General features: G+C 48.0%; 1 protein-coding gene across 6 annotated transcripts in view; it reads right to left on the reverse strand.

Annotated features, from left to right (window-relative positions):
* pik3cd (phosphatidylinositol-4,5-bisphosphate 3-kinase, catalytic subunit delta) overlaps positions 1–19,495 on the reverse strand; it is a 177,288-nt gene that overhangs the window by 75,048 nt on the left and 82,745 nt on the right. Inside the window, exon 1 of one of the 6 annotated variants that reach the window (XM_078425740.1) lies at positions 17,132–17,687. The exons of 4 other annotated variants lie outside the window; for them this stretch is intronic. The gene's annotated coding sequence lies outside the window, so the exon portion shown is untranslated. Of the gene's footprint in view, positions 1–7,487; positions 7,565–17,131; positions 17,688–19,495 lie in introns of those variants that run through there. One more of the 6 variants, XM_078425742.1, reaches the window with a different exon arrangement.

The following is a 19,495-nucleotide window of genomic DNA, read 5'->3' on the forward strand; positions in this document are numbered from 1 at the left end:
ATCACTCTCAATCAGTACCCCGTTCCTGCCTTCTCCCCATACCCCCTCACTCCGCTATCCTTAAGAGCTCTATCCAGCTCTCTCTTGAAAGCATCCAACGAACTGGTCTCCACTGCCTTCTGAGGCAGAGAATTCCACACCTTCACCACTCTCTGACTGAAAAGGTTCTTCCTCATCTCCGTTCTAAATGGCCTACCCCTTATTCTTAAACTGTGGCCTCTTGTTCTGGACTCCCCCAACATTGGGAACATGTTTCCTGCCTCTAATGTGTCCAATCCCCTAATTATCTTATATGTTTCAATAAGATCCCCCCTCATCCTTCTAAATTCCAGTGTATACAAACCTAATTGCTCCAGCCTTTCAACATACGACAGTCCCGCCATTCCGGGAATCAACCTAGTGAACCTACGCTGCACGCCCTCAATAGCAAGAATATCCTTCCTCAAATTTGGAGACCAAAACTGCACACAGTACTCCAGGTGCGGTCTCACCAGGGCCCGGTACAACTGCAGAAGGACCTCTTTGCTCCTATACTCAATAAAGATACCGTTCACTGCCTCGGGGGATTGTCAAAGGTCCCGTGGCACTGGAATGAAGAGAACCAGAGAAGTGTTTGTTCCCTGATGTCCTTTAGGCCAACGTCACACTCAACATCATTCAGCACGGTGGCACAGTGATAGAGTTGCTGCCTGACAGCGCCACAGGCTGGGGTTCAATCCTGACTAGGGGTGCTGTTTGTACGGAGTTTGTACATTCTCCCTGGGACTGCGTGGGTTTTCAACGGGTGCTCCGGCTTCATCCAACATTCCAAAGACATAAAGATTTGTAGGTTAATTGGTTTCTGCAGATGATCCCTAGTGTGTAGCATGGAACCAGTGTAGGGATGATCGCTAGTCAACATGGACTCAGTGGGCAGAAGGGCCTGTTTCCATGCTGTATCCCTAACTTAAACTAAACTAAATAGGTGGAGACACAAGAGATTGCAGGTGGTGGAATCTAGAACTTGTTGGAGGACCTGAGTGGGTCAGGCAGCACGGGGAAGGAATGCTTTGTTTAAACAGCATGGAAACAGGTCCTATAGCCCACCAGGCCCACGACAACCATCAATCACCATTCACACTCGTCCTATGTTATCCCCACTTTCTCATCTCAATCGAGGAGCTTTATTTCACCCCAGTCATACCCTCTTATCAAAGGTCGTAAGATCATAAGAGATAAGAGTAGAATTAGGCCATTCGGCCCATCGCCATTCAATCGTGGCTGATCTATCTCTCCCTCCTAACCCCATTCTCCTGCCCTCTCCCCATAACCCCTGACACCCGCACTCTTCTCCCCTCTCCCATCCAGCAGAAGATACAAAAGCTTGAAAGCATCTACCACCAGACTCAGGAACAGCTCCTTCCTCTCTGTTATCAGACGACTCATAAGCTAAGGCATAATCCTCATCTTCCAACCTACCTCACTGTGAACACTGGACTTTTCCCTCTGGAACTGTAATGAGCTTGCCTTCTCCCCATAACCTCTGACACCTGTACGAATCAAGAATCTATCTATCCCTGCCTCAAAAATATCCATCGACTTGGCCTCCACAGCCTTCTGTGGCAACGAATTCCACAGATTCACCACCCTCTGACTAAAGAAATTCCTCCTCATCTCCTTCCGAAAAGGACGTCCTTTAATTCTGAGGCTGTGACCTCTAGTCCTAGACTCTCCCACTAGTGGAAACATCCTCTCCACATCCACTCTATCCAAGCCTTTCACTATTATGTATGTTTCAATGAGGTCCCCCCTCATTCTTCTAAAGTCCAGCGAGGTCAGGCCCAGTGCTGACAAGCACTCATCAGAGGCTGGCCTACTCATCCCTGGGATCATCCTAGTAAATTATTCTTTCTGGTATCTAGTCCCAAGTCTAGTCTGTTGTTTCAGACAAACTACTCCAGATCAGAGGTCTCAGACCCTCATCTTGCACTAACTGCCCCATGGAGTGCCCCATAGACACAGAGTGCATCGAACAAGTTGAGGCCAGTTCATTGGCTATATTTAAGAGGGAGTTAGATGTGGCCCTTGTGGCTAAAGGGATCAGGGGAGAGAAGGCAGGTACGGGATACTGAGCTGGATGATCAGCCATGATCATATTGAATGTCGGTACAGGCTCGAAGGGCCGAATGGCCTACTCCTGCACCTATTTTCTATGTTTCTATGGATCACGAAACATCACGGCTCCTCACTCTCTCTGTCAGCCACAGTCAGTCGCCAAACAGACAGCAACCAGCCAGGATACCTTCTGCTGGGCAAGGAGAAGCGGAAACTCACATCGTATCAGGGAGAATGTACAATCTGTAGACAGGCAGCACCCAAAACCAGGATCGGACTTTGGTGCAGGAAGGAATTGCAGATTCTGGTTTAACGCGAAGATAGACACAAAAGGCTGGAGTAACTCAGCGGGACAGAAGGAATGGGTGACGTTTCGGGTCGAGACCCTTCTTCAGACGCCCAGCCTGAAGAAGGGTCGCGACCCGAAACGTCACCCATTCCTTCTGTCCCGCTGAGTTACTCCAGCTTTTTGCGTCGAACTTTGGTCCCCGGAGTTACAGTGCAGCCGCGCTAAACAACAGAGGCTCTCTCTTTTAAAACTGAAATATTCCTTTACTTGCAGGATGGCAGATTTTTGTTTAGGTTTATTTTATTGTCACGTGGAGCGAGTTACGGTGGAAAACCTTATTTTGCATGCTATCCAAAGAGATCAGACATGCCGTACATAAATACAATCAAGTCAAACTCAAGTACCAATAGGTAGAGTAAAGGGGAAGATAGACAGTGCAGAATATAGTTCTCAGCATTGCAGCGCACCAAAGATGGACACAGAGTGCTAGAGTAACTCAGCGGTTCAGGCAGCATCTCTGGAGAAAAAGGATGGGTGACGTTTTCGGGTCAGTGCCTTTCTTCATTCCAGCTCTGTTCTTCCAGCACTTTATATCTATCTTTGGTGTACAGCAGCACTTGCAGTTCCAGTTTCTACATATTATAGCGCACCAGTTCCATGGACAAAGACCAATGTCCGCGATGGGGTAGGGGTGAACCGGACAGTACCCTCGCTGGTGGAAGGACCGTTCAGAAGCCTAATCTACCCCAGAAAGTAGAGAGTTTATTCAAAGGCTGAGCTTTGAAGAGGTGTTGGACTGATGGAATTAGGAGATATGGAGACTGGGTGGGAGAACAGAAGAGACGCAGTCTGTGCCAGTGTCCCATCTCTATCGAGGAGCTTTCTTTCACCCCAGTCATATCCTCTTATCATAGGTCATAAGATCACAAGAGATTGGAGTAGAAGTAGGCCATTCGGCCCATCAAGTCTACTCCGCCATTCAATCACGGCTGATCTATCTCTCCCGCCTAACCCCATTCTCCTGCCCTCTCCCCATAACCCCTGACACCCACACTCTTCTCCCCTCTCTCATCCAGCAGAAGATACAAAAGCTTGAAAGCATCTACCACCACATTATCAGACTACTCATATGCTAAGGCATAATCCTGATCTTCCAACCTACCTCACTGTGAACACTGGACCTTTTACTCTGGAACTGTAATGCGCTTGCCTTCTCCCCATAACCTCTGACACCCGTACTAATCAAGAATCTATCTATCTATCTATTTCTGCCTCAAAAACATCCATTGACTTGGCCTCCACAGCCCGTGCCAGTGTCTGGTGATATTGTTGAACAGACCTGAGCAAATGCTCACCTCCTGCCCCTGTTCCTCAGATGGCTACGACAGACAGCAGCGACAAGCAGCAAACGTAAAGTGAAATACACTCATCCATTTTCACATTTAGTCTCAGTGTGCATTCGCATTGAGCCGCCCACTCCCACTTCTTTCCACTAAAGAATATTTAGAAACCGCACACGCTGGTAGGTGGTGCAGTTGCTGTTTTCCTGAAGCACACGTCAAGCTTTTGATAAACTGTGACTGAATGCTAAAGGGGAAATGTGCCAGGCAGCGGGGGCTTTCTAAGCGGATGAAATGTGACCTTCCTATGTTTGTGTGCCGAGATTCAAAGCTCTGGGCTTGTTCCGCACGCTGGTGAATGATTTGTGGTCTTACTATGGTTCGGATATGGGCGGATGTCGAGTGGAGCTATAATTGTCTGCTAGATGCAACAAAAAAGCCGATTGCAGGGTGGGTTGCATTTGGGTTGGGCTGGGGATCGGATTTGTACAAGTGCTGTTGACTGAGGCGCTGGCCCCAATAGCAGGCACGAGGGGGCAACATGACAAATGACTGCCAGCAGTAACAGGAGTGATAGCAGGAACCAGTGATTCACAGAGTCACAGTAACAGGGGCGCAAAATAACAGACACAGAGTCACAAAATAACAGAGACAGCGATACAGAGACACAGTCACAATATCACAGTCACAGAGACACAGAGACACACAGGTACAGAGAGAGAGAGAGACAGAGTCGCGGAGACAGAGAGACAGAGAGTCACAGACATACAGCATGAAAATAGGCCCTTTGGCCCAACTTGTCCATGTTGACCACAATGCCCCAACAATGCTAATCCCATCTGCCTTTGGCCCATCCATATACTAAAACTCTTGTTTGCTTGTTTGTTTGTTTGTTTGTTTGTTCCTGAACTACAGCCAAAACGGTACACGATGACGCGACAATTTTAGGCCCACCTTACTCATCGTCGTCCCTTTGGTGCTAATGGAAGAAGTTTCATTGAAATCGGTGTTATATTTTAAAAGTTATTCACATTTTAAAGTTTAAATCTATCTCCTAGGGAGGGAGGAAGGAGGGAGGGGAGGGGGGAGGACGGAGTGGGGAGGACGGAGGGGGGAGGATGGATAGGGGATGGGGGACAGGGGGAGGGGGGGACAGGGGGAGGGGGGACAGGGGGAGGGGGATAGGGGGAGGGGGATAGCGGGAGGGGGATAGGGGAGGATAGGGATGGGGAATAGGGGAGGGGGATAGGGGAGGGGGATAGGGGGGGATAGGGGAGGGGGGGATGGGGGGGGATAGGGGAGGGGGGGAAGGGGGAGGATAGGGGAGGGGGGATGGGGGGGATAGGGGAGGGGGGATGGGGGGGGGATAGGGGAGGGGGGATGGGGGGGATAGGGGAGGGGGGATGGCGGGGATAGGGGAGGGGGGATGGGGGGGGATAGGGGAGGGGGGAAGGGGGAGGAGGGGGGAGGGGTAAGGGGAGGGAGGAAGAGGGAGAGGGGAGGGGGGGAGGAGAGGGTGCTGCACCAATGCAGGAGAGGTATGGGCCTAACGGGTCCACCTGGTCTAGTGTCCCTCTAAAACTATCTTATCCATGCACCTGTCCAAATGTTTCTTAAGCGTTGCTATAATACCTGCCTCAACTTCTCCCTCTGGCAGCTCATTCCATAGGCCCACCACCCTTTGCGTGAAAAAATTGCCCCTCAGATTCCTATTAAATCTCCCCCCCCCCACCTTAAACCTCTGTCCTCTGGTTCTCCATTCCCCAACTCCGGGTAAAAGGCCGGCGCATTCACCTGACGCGAGCGCCAATTAAACGGGCCGATGCCACGCGATCAGCATGGGCACGTCGGAAGAATGGGAGAAAGGTCAGGGGCACAAAGTGGGTGGGAAGCCATTCGGCCCATCAAGCCTGTACTAGCTCAGCATTGCTGGGCACGACCCGGCCACACTCTGCCCACATTCCGGGAATACTCTCTTCTTTCTGGTACACATTAGTTGTCTTTTGAACGTTATGACTGAATTTTCCTCTCGCGCGTCACCTGCCCAGGCACACTGTGTATCACAGGGCCTTCCCCTCGAGTCACTTTCATTACGTGCCTCTGCATCTTGAACCTTCTGCCAAGGGCAACAGGGATACACGCCCTTCAGCCCAACCTGCCACGCCGACTAAGATGCCCCGACTACGCCAGTCCCATTTGTCCGCCTTTGGCCCAGATCCCTCCAAGGTGTCTGAAGAGGGGTCCTGACCTGCAACTGTCACCTGTCCGTTTAGTCCAGAAATGCTGCCTGATCCGACCAGCACTTTGTGTCTTTTTTTGTTTTTGTAAACCAGCGTTGCAGTTTCCTTGTATCGCCCCCCTAAACCTTTCCCATCCACACGCCTGTCCAAATACGTCTTTCAAACTCTGTTATGGCACCTGCCTCGCTCGGCCACCTCCTCTGGCAGCTCGTTCCATTGCCTGAGTCTCCCTGCCTGAGATGTGGCTGCAGGCAAGATGTTCATCGTGCCTGAACCTCACTGTACAGGCCCACCACCGATTTACTGGCATGCCTTGGTTCCAGAGCCTTGCTGGATTACCCAATATACTGGACCAGCAGAAGCCATGACATATTAATTCAACAACATACCTCTGACCCATTGATTATAGTGAGGGAGAGCAGGTATATTCACTCAGGGGAAATTATATATTGGAAAAAATGAGGGTAAGAACAAATGTGAAAAATAGATGTGTGACTGTTAAAGGGGTTAATGTATGGAATAGTTGCAACAATGAATTAAAAGAGTGTAGTAATATGGGGTAAATTCAAGAAGATGTTCAAAAATATTATATTTGGAAGATACAAAATATGTGATCAGCACTGAGAAATGACTAGCATGACAGAAATGATGGTTCTTGACTATATTTGTGTTTCTTTCTATGTTTTGTTTATCTGCTTCTGACCTGTGATGTTTGTGTTTTTTTAAAAATTATACTTTGTTAAGTATTAAGGGTAGGCACAATAAGCTTTGGCTTCTGCCTACACCTTTATTTTTCGGTCAGAAAATATCATGTGTGATTATATTTTGATACAATGATTTTGCACTATTTAACTTTCACAACTGTATGGTTAATCTGTTGTATTGGATTGACCGGAAAAGAAATAAATAAAATAAATAAAAAATAAATAAAAATACTCCCTCCCCCTCTACCCCCCCTCCCCCACCCCCCCCTGTCTCCAAAGCAGTTTACGAGCCAATACCATAAGCATAAGTCTGAAGAAGGGTCTCGACCCGAAACGTCACCCATTCCTTCTCTCCCGAGATGCTGCCTGACCTGCTGAGTTACTCCAGCATTTTGTGAATAAATCGATTTGTACCAGCATCTGCAGTTATTTTCTTATACCATAAGCATCCTGTAGTTCCACATGGAAACACCAGTCGAGTTGTTTCAACAGTTCTACCCTGTCTTGTATCGATATGGATGTGTTTACCCTTCACACCGTGGCTGTCACTTAGATCTTCGTTAGAATTCAATGATTCGATTCAATGATTCAATAATACTTGGTATTATTATTGGTCTGAAGAAGGGTCTCGACCCGAAACGTCACCCATTCCTTCTCTCCTGAAATGCTGTCTGACCTGCTGAGTTACTCCAGCATTTTGTGAAATAAATACCTTTTGATTTGTACCAGCATCTGCAGTTATTTTCTTACAATGATACCTGGTTGTCACTAAGTGCAGTGAAGTGTTTTGTTTCGCATAAAATCGTACAGCAGACCACACCTGGGCGGGACACAAGATTCGCCACGTTTCTGTAGCGTTGAATCCTCTGAGATGCCTCTCTGGTATCTGCCTCCGCCACCACCCTTGGCCACGCGTTCCTCACACCGACAAGTGTCTGTGTAAAAAAAAACTTCCCCTGAACATCTCCTTTGAATATTTTGACCCTCTCACCTTAACGTTACACCTTCTAGCCTTTGACATTCCCACCCTGGGGAAAAAGGTTCTGACTGTCTACCCCTATCTACAGCTCTCATCATTTTAATGCACTTCCATTTAAGTCTCCCCCCCCAGCCTCTGACGATCCAGAGAAAACAATCCTAGTTTGTCCAAACTCTCCGTTAAACATGTGTCGGAAAGAGCTGCAGATGCAGCTTTTTGCACCGAAGATAGACGCAATATGCTGGAGTAACTCAGCGGGACAGGCAGCATCTCTGGAGAGAAGGAATGCGGACGTTTCGGGTTGAGACCCGTCATCGGACTGGATGAAGAAGGGTCTCGACCCAAAATGTCACCTATTCCCCATTTCCTCCAGAGATGCTGCCTGGCCTGCAGTTACTCCAGCATTTTGTGTCTCTCCTTTAAAGAGTTTGATTACGACAGAACGCCAAGTTCATTTGCTCAGCTTCGATTGAAATCTCTTGAATTTTGCAATCTTAAAACATCCTCTATTTTCTTTGGCGTTGTGTGCTGGGCTGTCTGATGTATCTGACTTGTCGTTACGAGGGCGTACCCCTTTGGTGTTGAAGTTAACACGCACTCTACTGTTGGTGTGAACATCATATTCCTGATTCCATTAACGCTCCTCTCTCTTCTGATCACCCACGCTAGCCAAACATATTCTAGCACTTTCCTGTCACTATCTGCGGGGTTGGTGATAAAACGTTAGAACTGCGACTACATAGAGGATTTTCCCAGACACCAGTCCTCATAGTAAGTAATGCAAACGCCTACTAAGGGCACTTTCAATAAGGTCATAGTTACTAGCCAGGTCAAACCCATTCCCCCCACGGTGGTGCAGCGGTAGAGTTGCTGCCTCACAGCGTCAGAGACCCAGGTTCGATCCTGACTAAGGGTGCTGTCTGTATGGAGTTTGCACGTTCTCCCCGTGACCTGCGTGGGTTTTCTCCGGGTGTGCTCTAGTTTCCCCACACACTCCAAAGACAAGACAATAGGTGCAGGAGGAGGCCATGCGGCCCTTCGAGCCAGCACCGCCATTCAATGTGATCATGGCTGATCATTCTCAATCAGTACCCCGTTCCTGCCTTCTCCCCATACCCCCTGACTCCGCTATCCTTAAGAGCTCTATCGAGCTCTCTCTTGAATGCATTCAGAGAATTAGCCTCCACTGCCTTCTGAGGCAGAGAATTCCACAGATTCACCACTCTCTGACTGAATTTTTTTTCCTCATCTCCGTTCTAAATGGCCTACCCCTTATTCTTAAACTGTGGCTCCTTGTTCTGGACTCCCCCAACATTGGGAACATGTTTCCTGCCTCTAACGTGTCCAACACCTTAATAATCTTATACGTTTCGATAAGATCTCCTCTCATCCTTCTAGTGACGTACAGGTTTTGAGGCTAATTGGCTTGGTACAATTGTGAATTGTCCCTACTGTGTTTAGGGTAGCGATCGTGTGCGGGGATTGCTGGTCGGCGCGTACACGGTGGGCCGAAGGGCCGGTTTCCACGTTGTGTCTCCAAACCTCCGATCCATTCATTCCCAGTACCACTGATGCACCATCGAAGCAAAGCTCTGGGCTGAGTTGCCCAGGTTTGTTCACCGAACCTCCCAAACCGGCGACCTCTACCTGCCAGGAGGAGCAGGGCAGCGTGCACATGGCAATGCCGAGGACAGCACATTCCTTTGAAGCACACACTGTACACGCAGTGTATGAGACCACTTTTGCGGTTGCAGCTCCTAGACTTTGGAACAGCATCCCTCTCCCCATCAGAACTGCCCCCTCCATCGACTCCTTTAAGTCCAGGCTCAAAACCTATTTCTACTCCCTAGCATTTGAGGCCCTCTGAGGGGGCGCTGTGAACTGTTTATGTATGTGCTGTTATGTTTGTGTGCCATTGTATGTTCGTTCTTAGTACCTGAACTGCACTTTGGTCAACGTGGGTTGTTTTTAAATGTGCTATACAAATAAAATTGACTTGACTTGACTTGACTTTTCTGAGATCTTGGAGAGGCCAAACGCAAATCGGAGGAACAGCACGTCATATTTCGCTGGTGCAACTTACAACATTGATTTCTCTAACTTGAGGTAACCCTTGCATCCCCTCTCTCTCCGCCCCTCCCCCACCCTGGTCGTCGTACTAGTTTCACTGTCGTCCCGCTGAGAACCATTTCTTTCTATCACTCGTTATCACCTTCCCCACAGCCAACAATGGACCATTGTGGGCTCCACCTTCCCTTGATCATTGTCGCTGGCTTTGATTTGTTCTTTTCCATATCTTTCAATAATTTGTTCTATGTAGCTTTTCATATCTTTTGTTTCTCTCTCCCCGAACACTCAGTCCGAAGAAGGGTCTTGACACGAAACGTCACCTATTCCTTTTCTCCAAAGATGCTGCCTGACCCGCTGAATTACTCCAGATTTTTGAGTAAATCTTCGGTGCAAGCCAGCATCTGTAGTTCCCTCCTACACATGTATGTATGTATGTATGTATGTATGTATGTATGTATGTATGTATGTATGTATGTATGTATGTATGTATGTATGTATGTATGTATGCATGCATGTATGTATGTATGTATGTATGTATGTATGTATGTGTGTGTGTGTGTGTGTGTGTATGTATGTATGTATGTATGTATGTATGTATGTATGTATGTATGTATGTATGTACTGTATGTTCTATGGATGAGATAAGCCTCATATGTGGAAGCAACCAGCACAAGACTGCAGGCTTCTGAATGGCTGGATCCGCTCTGACTTTAGACAATGGAGAATCAGCGCGGAATCAGGCCCTTCGGCCCACTGAATCCTCGCCGACCAGCGATCCCCATAAGTTAGCACTATCCTACGCAATAGGGACAAGTTACAATTTTACCAAAGACAATTAACCTACAAACCTGCACCTCTTGGGCATGTGGGAGGAAACCAGAGCACACCGGAGAAAACCCACACGGTCACGGGGAGAACGTACAAACGCCTTACAGACAGCACCCGTAGTCAGGATCTAGCCTGAGTGCCTGGCGCTGTGAGGCAGCAACTCTACCGCTGCGCCCCTTGTCTGCTTGGAACTAGCACGGAGTCAATGGGCCAAATGACCTCCTTCTGTGTTGTGACAAGTTGTGAAGCTCTTGCTTTAAGTGGATCTGTGTCACCGTCCGAGCTGTGGAGACCAGCACAAGGATCAAGCTCCAGAGAGATCCTCAAATCCCAACAAACACATCCCAGTCTCAGTTCTCGGCCTGTTGGAACAGGCTCTGAACAGCAGGCATGCTGACAAAGTACTGCCCTCACTTTAAGTTCAAACATAACCAGTAGGCAGAGTTTTGAAGCAAGGTGGAGACAAATTAAGCTTAAATAAAACAAAGGGGAGTTCTCTTCTACACACACCGACTAGCAGGCACCTCCAAAACCGGGCAAGTTTAGTACGGTACAGTGGCGCAGCTGGTAGAGCTGCTGTCTCACAACGCCACAGCCCCGGGTTCAATCCTGACATCGGGTGCTGCCTATGTGGAGTTTGCATGTACTCCCAATAACCAATGAAAGGCACAACGTGCTGAAGTAACTCAACAGGCCAGGCAGCATCTCTGGAGGACATGGATAAGTGACGTTTTGGGTCAAGACCCTTCAGTGTGAAGAGTCAGTGGGAGAATCTGAAAAATGGTCCTGACCCAAAATGTTACTTATCCATGTTCTCCAGAGATGCTGCCTGGCCCGTTGTGTTACTCCAGCACTTTGTGTCTTTCCATGGTAAACTAGCATCTGCAGTTCCTTGTTTGCGTGGGTTTCCTCCAGGTGATTGGGTTTCCTCCCTCATCTCAAAGACATGCGGATTTATAGGATACGTAGCACACAAAATGCTGGAGACCCTTCTTCTAGCTCTGATGTTCCGAGTCAGGACCCATCTTCACATCCAAGTCCTCCACACAGATGCTGCCTGACATGCAGAATTACTCCAGCACTTTGTCTTCCATGCAAGATTCTAGCATCTGCAGCTCCTTGGGTCTAGAGGATATTTGGCCTCAGCAAATTGCCCCCTGGTGTGAAGGGAGTGGATGGGAAAGTGGGATAACAGAGTTAGTGTTGAACGAGCGATCGATGGTTGGCATGGATTTGGTGGGCCGAAGGGCCTGTTTCCATGCTGTATCTCTGCACGAAACCTTGCAGCATGAGTGTACCTGGCGATGCAGTCTCTTACTCAGCAGAGAACAGCTCTGGGAAGTCAGCCCACTGAGTCCATGCCAGGATAGACCTGGCTCAAATACAGCAGGTCCATTAAACTGAGTGGGACAAGTTGTCCAGCAGTAGAAAGCTAAGTGGAACTGTTCAATTCATTACGAGAACGTTGCCAGAAGCAAGCAGTGATTCTGAGGCAGCTGAAGTTTCGTTACTTATTCCACCCATCTTCAAATCAACCCCCTCCCCCATATCCACCTATCACTTGCCAGAAAATAGACACAAAATGCTGGAGTAACTCAGCGGGATTTTCAGCATTAGGGATACAAGGAATGGGCGATGTTTCGGGTTGAGACTCTTCTCAGGCTTTGCCACGGCCCCACCTCTCTTCCAGCTTTCTCCCCTCTCCTACAATCAGTCTGAAGAAGGGTCCCAACCACAAAACTGCCTATCCATGTCCTCCAGAGATGCTGCCTGGCCCGCTGAGAGACTCCGGCACTTTGTGTTTTGCTTGAGATTCCAGCATCTGCAGTTCCTTGTGTCTCCTTTATGATGTGGGGGGGGGGGGGGGGGGGGGTTGTGAAGTACACAGGTCAACAACATCTATAAACAAGGGACTTGGTTGGGTAAAAGGTCACTCTTATTTACTACCTTTGCTCACATCAATGATACACTGGATCACGAGCCACTTCTTTTTGCATAGTGGATGAGGTACTGCGGAAATGCCGGCCTGCGTTATCTGTCAGTACTCCGCCCATTCCATGCACATTGGACATGGTGAAATTCTACTTCATTGTACAATTGTGTAGCGGTTTCATGAGTGAACCTAATTTTGCCTTCCAGCTCAAAGCAAACGATTTATTTATTTGTTCCACGTTTGAGAAGATGGCCTTATGAACAGTGTGCGACTGTCTGTCCCTTCATCTGATTCCTATCCATCTTATCAGCAGACGTCTATGTTTGCTCCCTCATCAGGTTAGTCTGCTTGTTGTGTGCTCAATAGTTTGAATCCCTGCAGTGAACATTTTTCAAGAGCCAAGGGTTTCACTATCATATGTCCCAAACAGAACGATGAATTACTTACTTACAGCAGCACAACAGAATATGTAAAGATAGTGCACTGTAAACAACATAAACGGTAAAAAAAAGCTAAAAAAAATACAGACAGACAGGGACAGACACCTACACACACACACATATATACATATATATATATGTAGGAAAGAACTGCAGATGCTGGTTTAAATCGAAGGTAGACACAAAATGCTGGAGTAACTCAGCGGGACAGGCAGCATAACTGGAGAGAAGGAATGGGTGACGTTTCGGGTCAAGACCCTTCTTCAGACTGGTGTCAGGGGAGTGGGCGGTTCAGAGATAAAATGTAGTCGGAGATACATACGATATATATATATATACAATATATATCTTCAGTCTGAAGAAGTGTCTCGACCCGAAACGTCACCCAATCCTTCTCTCCCGAGATGCTGCCTGACCTGCTGAGTTACTCCAGCACTTTGTGAATAAATACCTTCGTTCTGTATGTATATGTATGTATATATATGGATATATATATGTATATGTGTTAATGTGTGTATATATGTGTGTGTATATATATATATATATATATATATGCGTCTCAACCCGAAACATCACCCATTCCTTCTCTTCAGAGATGTTGCCTGTCCCACTGAGTTACTCCAGCATTTTGTGTCTTCCGATATATATTTAGTAACAATGAACTGCAGATGCTATTTTACAAAAAAAGGATAAAGTGCAGGAGTAACTCAATGGGTCAGGCAGCATCTCTGGAGAACATGGATAGGTGACGTGTCAGATCGGGGCCCTTCTTCATACTGATGGTTCTTTATGTGTGTGAGGGACACTGTCACGAGATTGACAGAGGCAGAGGGTGGTGAGGGGGCAGGGACCTCACCGTCTGCCCATCCTTTGTAAAAGACATGTCAGATTCTGAGGGACATGTTCATTCGTTCACACACAGCACCTTTTGCAACCCACCCTCGTGTAGAGAGGCATTATTCTTCACCTACTACTATACTTGCAGCGCGGGCGGCTTAGCGGTGTGGCCGGTAGAGTTGCTGCCTCAAAACGCCAAAGTGATGCATGTTCTCCATGTGACCATGTGGGTTTCCTCCGGGCGCTCCGGTTTCCCTCCACATTCCAAAGACATGCAGGTTGTAGGTTAAGTGGCCCTCTGTAAATTGCACCGTGTGCAGGGAGTGGATGCGTAAGTGGGATAACATACGGGCGATCGATGGTCGGCGTGGACTCGGAGGGACGAAGGGCCCATTTCCATGCTGTCTCTAGGTTAGTTTAGTTTAGTTGCACATGCACCAAGGTACAGTGAAAAGCTTTTGTTGCATGCTAACCAGTCAGCGAAATGACTACGTGATTACAATCCAGCCATCCACACTGTGCAGATACATGATAAAGTGATTAACATTAGCGCAAGATATAGTCCAATAAAGGCCGATTAAAGATAGAACAAGGGCCTCCAATGAGGCAGACAATCAGGACTGCTCTCTGGTTTTTGTCAAGATGGTTCAGTTGCCTGATAACAGCTGGGAAGAAACTGCCCTCTGTAAATTCTCTAAACAAAACTAAACTTCAAAACAAAAGGGTAATATAGAAGCCATTGGAGGCACAGCTTGCCGGGGAAGAGTTTTACAGTCGTACAGCATGGAAACTGGCCCATCAGCCCAACTTGCCCACGCCGACCAACATCTACGCTAATTCATTCATAGGTTTATAAGTGATAGGAGCAGAATAGGCCATTCGGCCCATCAAGTCTACTCCGCCATTCAATCATGGCTGATCACTCTCTCCCTCCTAACCCCATTCTCCAGCCTTCTCCCCCTAACCCCCGACACTCTTACTAATCGAGAACCTATCAATCTCTGCCTTAAAAAATATCCATTGACTTGACCTCCATGGGCTTCTGCAGCGTTTGGCCCATATCCCTCTAATCCTACCCTTTCCAGGTGCGTTTTCCTGCTTGCCCTTGAATCACGGCCCTTGCAGGCTCACGTGGGAGTGCCGAAGTAGGCCTTTGCTTTCATTTAAGTTTCACCCCAGCACCGATCTAAAAGATCTATCCAAAGCTTCCGTGAAGCAGCCCCCTGGGAGCCTGGCCCAGATTAGTGCTGACTTTATTGCCAACTAATAAAACCTCTCTTGTAAACAGACATTCATTAAGAATTAGCCAGGGCTACTGCACCAGATTGCCGGCACAGTTTCATTATGGGAAATCTTGTTCTGTCCTCAGGAAACTTTTAGAATATTTTAGTCCTTCAAGCAAAGATGGTGGATCCAACACAGAACAGAGTGAAATTGTTGCCTTCATTATAAAAACAAGCGTACTGCAGCAACATATCCTTCCTGGGCTTCAGTATAAGCTTAGGCCCCTGAAGGCAAGACCACACTTAACTAGAGAAACAAGGAACTGCAGATGCTGGTTTCAACAAAAAAAAGACACAGAGTGCTGGAGTAACTCAGCGGGTCAGGCAGCATCTGTGGAGAACATGGATGGGCGAAGTTTTGGGTCGGAATCCTTCTTCAGACTCCACATTTAACTACTCATTTTATTAAAAGGAAACACTGAAGATCAACAGAGCCTTGTACGTAGTTTGGCAACCAGCCTCTCTTCCAGTGTGATATAAGACTCCCTGCATTATTTCAAGCCTGTTGAGGATTCAAAAACCAATTAATTTTACTTGGAGCGGCAACTGTTTTGAGGCAGGGCATTTGGCAAGGAAATATGGGCAAGGTGGTTTCCACAGTTATTATTAGTCTTTCGTTACAATCTTATAAAGCAAGGTCAAGTTCATATATTTAGGAGCAGAATTAGGCCATTCGGTCTGCCAAGTCTACTCCGCCTTGCAATCATCGCTAATCCATCCATCCTTCTCAAACCCACTCTCCTGCCTTCTCCCCCTCGCCCTTGACACCCGTACTAATCAAGAATCTGTTCATCTGCGCCTTAAAAGTACCCAGAGGACTCTGACTAATAGCACAAAGGCCAGTCATGTTAGTCGTGCAAAGAAGAGACGTGTTGGACCCTGGTGTGTTACTTTCCTCCATCAATACCAATCTTTACTGCCTCCCACACACCCAATCCCACCTTCAAAGGAACTGTGCAGATAGGAACTGCAGATACTGGTTTATACCGAAGACAGACCCAGTCTGAAGAAGGGTCTCGACCCGAAACGTCACCCATTCCTTCTCTCCAGAGATGCTGCCTGACCTGCTGAGTTACTCCAGCATTTTGGGATACCTTCGAAGACAGACACAAAGTGCTGGAAACATAGAAACATAGAAACATAGAAAATAGGTGCAGGAGTAGGCCATTCGGCCCTTCGAGCCTGCACCGCCATTCAATATGATCATGGCTGATCATTCAGCTCAGTAGCCTGTACCTGCCTTCTCTCCATACCCCCTGATCCCCTTAGCAAAAAGGGCCACATCTAACTCCCTCTTAAATATAGCCAATGAACTGGCCTCAACTACCTTCTGTGGCAGAGAATTCCACAGACTCACCACTCTCTGTGTGAAGAAATGTTTTCTCATCTCAGTCCTAAAAGACTTCCCCCTTATCCTTAAGCTGTGACCCCTGGTTCTGGACTCCCCCAACATCGGGAACAATCTTCCCGCATCTAGCCTCTCCAACCCCTTAAGAATTTTATATGTTTCTATAAGATCTATAAGATCCCCCCTCAGTCTTCTAAATTCCAGCGAGTACAAGCCCAATTCCAGCGAGTACAAGCCCTGACCCAGTGAACTGCCTGACCCGCTGACTTACTCCAACACTTTGTGTCTCTCTTTAAAAAAAAGGAACTGTGTCGGAAGGAAGTGCAGGTGCTGGTTTAAACCTAAGATAGACACGAAAAGCTGGAGTAACTCAGCGGGTCGGGCAGCATCTCTGGAGAAAAGGAATAGGCGACGTTTTGTGTCGAGACCCAAATCTGAAGGGTCTCGACCCGAAACGTCACCTATTCCTTTTCTCCAGAGATGCTGCCTGTCCCTTTAAGAAAAGGAACTGTTTGATTATACATTTTTCCACCGGATTGGGCACAGCGGCCAAGATAATGACTCTGAAACTGGTTTCCCTTTCCACTAAAGTGACAATTATCACAACACCCCAGCGTTACGATCAGACAGATTTGCTAACTCAATTTGCACAGTGTATGTGCTGGAAAATAAAAGATAAAAACGAATAGAATAAATACAGCAGCTCTGTGGCAGAGAGTAAGTCAGCACGTGAAATGATAACTTGCCTGTGTCTGTGTCACAATGGTTAACACACCATCCACCAGTCAGACCCATGCAGTAGTCCTAACGAGCCCAGTGTCACCCTGAGGCGACAACGAGAGGAGTCAACCGGGCACTGTCTTCCTTGAGGGAACATTGACTTCGTTACCGGTCGGCAAGCCGGCTGTTCCGGAACATGCTGGCAGCTTCGGCCCTGCTAGATTCCAGTCCGCGATGACAAAACCCTGGCAGGGATCGCGTCGGAGTTTGCAGCGACTCTGGCGACAGTTCCAGTGGCAAGCCGAGCATTTGCACCGACCACCGGGTGGCCGGGGAAAGCCTTCACGCGCAGCAAGCTCCGAGTAGAAGCTCCCAGCCAGCACTGCCCAGAACACACACAGCACAGCACGGCCCAGCCTGTCCAACCCCTGTCTCTCGGCAACTCTCCTCTGCCGGCTAATCCTCCTGGCCCCCGGCCGCCAGCAAGATAATTTTCTTTGCAGGGCTCAGCTTGAGCAAGAAAGACCGAGGAGCCAAATAATTTGAAAAAAAATAAAAGCCACACAATGCAGCCACAGTAGAGTCCCGCCCAATACGAGTATGATTTGGAGGTGGGACTTAGATTGTGTTAATCAGACAACACACAGGCTCCTCCTCAGAATCAGCCACTGAATCTTCAGCGGGTGGCCTCACTTGACTGGGACTGTTTCTCCCCAGCAGTTATCAGGCAGCTGAATCATCCCACCACAGCCAGAGAGCAGTGCTGAACTGCCGTCTTCCACATTGATCACCCTCGGACTACCCTTGATCGGACTTTGCTGGCTTTACCTTGCACTAAGCGTCATTCCCTTTATCGTGTACCTATACACTGTAAATGGATCGAGTGCAATCATGTACTGTCTTTTCTGCTGACTGGTTGGCACGCAACAAGAAGCTTTTCACTGTACCTCGGTACACGTGACAATAAACTAAATTGAACTGACAGTGGTGCTTTCGAAAATCAACAGTGTTTCCTAGTCATGCAGTACATCCCACAGCTTCCACAAAACTATAAAGCAGTATGTAAGGGCACCCCAATGTTATTTATTGTCATGTGTACTGATGTGCAGTGAAAAGCTTTTTTGTTGCGTGGTTCTAGTCAATGAAAAACTAACTGCACATGATTACCAATCAGGGCATCCACAATGTACAGATAGAGGATAAAGGGCACATCGCTTAAATTGAGTCTCGGCTATGTTATGAGGGGCTGTGAGCTACTTCTCCAGGCAAGACTTTGAAGACTACAACCGTGCTATGTGACATGGGCAGATAATACGAGGCTTGTAATGTGGAGGCAGATTCTATTTTAACATTTATTCACGGGATGTGCATTTATTGGCCTTCTGTAATTCCCCTTGAACTGAGCAGCCTGTGAACTATTTCAGTCAGGAGTCAACTGCAGATTTTGAATGGGGGCGGGGGTGGGGGTGGGGGGGAGAGAGAGCGTGGTCACATGCTGGTCAGGCTGAGCAATGCCAGCAAATTCCCCTTCCGAACAACCCGGTAGATTTTGGGCACGGTGGCGCAGCGGTAGAGTTGCTGCCTTACAGCGCCAGAGTCCCGGGTTCCATCCTGACTACGGGTGCTGTCTGCACGGAGTTTGTACGTTCTCCCCGTGCACAACTTGGTTTCACCCCGGGTGATCCGGTTTCCTCCCACACTCCCAAGACGCACAGATTTGCAGGTAAGTTGGCTTCAGTGAAGATTGTAAATTGTCTCTAGTGTAGGATAGTGCTAGTGTGCGGGGATTGCTGGTGGGCAGAAGGACCTGGTTCCACACTGTATCTCTAAAACTAAACTCAGCAGTTCCGGCAGCATCTCTGGACAACAAAGATAAGTGATGTTTTGGGTCGGGACCCTTCTTCAGACTTGAGGCATTGCCGAACCATTTTTTCTCCAGAGATGCTGCCTGACCCGCTGAGTTACTCCAGCACTTTTTGTAAGCTAGCATCTGTTCTTTGCTTCTAGGTTTCCATGACAACCTTCACAATTCGCAACTGAACCGGTTTGGACCTGAAATGTCACCTATCCATGTTCTCCGGAGATACTGCCAGACCAGCTGGGTTACTTCAGCACTTTGCGTCTTGCGAGAACATGGACAGGTGACATTTCAGGTCCGAGCCCTTCTTCAAACTGATTGTTAGGGAGGGCAGGGGAGAAGGGGAGAAAGCTGGAAGAGTGGAGGGGCAGAACAAATGGCCGAAGAAGAGTCCCGGCCTGAAACGTCACCCAGGCGTTTGCTCCAGAGATGCTGCCTGACCCGTTGAGTTCAAGTTCCTAAGTGATAGTAGCAGAATTAGGCCATTCGGCCCATCAACTCTACACCGCCATTCAATCGTGGCTGATCTATC

This window comes from Rhinoraja longicauda, chromosome 30 (assembly GCF_053455715.1).
Source record: "Rhinoraja longicauda isolate Sanriku21f chromosome 30, sRhiLon1.1, whole genome shotgun sequence".
In the NCBI taxonomy this organism is placed as follows: domain Eukaryota; kingdom Metazoa; phylum Chordata; class Chondrichthyes; order Rajiformes; family Arhynchobatidae; genus Rhinoraja; species Rhinoraja longicauda.